Genomic DNA, 1493 nt, shown 5'->3' with positions numbered 1-1493 from the left:
TATATATATATATATATATAAAATCAAAATTATGTATATTCATATTATGTAACGCTCATTGTTTTCCCTTTATATTTAAATGAAAGAAGAATTCATTAAAGATATGAGATGAAGAGGTATTAGGCCTAAATCTGTCATGACTTAAGCTTTTGCTGTGTGTGATCACACATTTTTTTTAATGTAGTTTTGTTTGGAAAATAAAATGCATGCACTTCTCTATAATGCACATTTTGGAATATCACAGGGTAGCCATGTAAGATTGTAAACAGTTTTTTTGTGGTCACTCATTTGGCTGTGAGTGCATCACCATACATGATGTAGACTCAGGAAATATTAAGTTTTCATTAATTCTCAACAAAGGCATTACCTTAAGAATTGCCAGGTTATCAGTGCGATTATTTCTCTTTTATATTTGTTATTATGCTCTTCTTTGAACAAGATCTGGGTGTGGGTTTTGTAAGGCAAGGCTAATTACTTTCTTTTACGTTTTGTGTTTGTTCGCTATTTTGACTAGAAACATAAATAAAAGACTTTAATCATTGACGTCGGCTGTTTAAACTAAGGTGGGGTGACTGAAGTTGTTCAAAAGATTCATTTCATTTGATTATGTAAGACATATTGGCACATTGGAGTATATCCTCAGTGCCAAAGATGTCATCAGACCACAGTAATAGGTTCTGAAATAGCCCCAAATTTGACAAAGAAGGAAGTTTAAAGACTGATATCCCCTGAAACCATGAGTTAAGCCACTATAACACTGTATGGAAAATGTTATTTATTTTGTTATTTACTGAAAACAAAAACAGCTTTGTTAGTATGAATATTTCTCTGTATTTAAAGTGTTAAATTATACTTCCCAAAAGAAGCTTGTGTTATTCATATGTTGTATAACACATTTACACCTGACAGTCTTTTGTATTTCAAAGTCTAAGTTGGACCTTTTGAATATTTGGACCTAAATGGGATGCTTCTGTATGGAGGCTGATGAGTGCCACAATTCAAAAAATTAACACCTTTTTTAAAGGTTTTATTCTTTTATTATATATATATATATATATATACAATTAATTATATGGACTGAACATGTTCTGTAAGGATATATTTGTAAAATAAATCCAGGAAGAAATTAAGTTGTCTCATCTTGCTGAGTGAAAGGTAGCAAACCAGACATCAGGGTTTCAGGTCTTAGATTTAATGCATATATAACAGTTTAAATAACATAAGAAACATGAAAAAAAATTATGAAACTACAAAAGAATTTTAACTACATCATAAAATAAAAACACTATATTTAACTAAAGCTCATTAAACTAAATATTTTATGTCATCTATTTATTCTATTGAGGCATTCGTCACCCTCCATTTTAGCCTGAATTTCAGAGTGTAAAGTAAACGCCTCATAACGTCCATCGGTCCCGTTATGCGTCTGTCTTTTACTTTGAAGGCTCACCGGAAGTCCACCCATGAAGAAGGCAACTTGATTAGTCCTCGTT

The sequence above is a fragment of the Cyprinodon variegatus genome, unplaced genomic scaffold (assembly GCF_000732505.1).
Source record: "Cyprinodon variegatus isolate N-32 unplaced genomic scaffold, C_variegatus-1.0 Scaffold47, whole genome shotgun sequence".
In the NCBI taxonomy this organism is placed as follows: Eukaryota; Metazoa; Chordata; class Actinopteri; order Cyprinodontiformes; family Cyprinodontidae; genus Cyprinodon; species Cyprinodon variegatus.
This window is presented reverse-complemented; position numbering follows the sequence as displayed.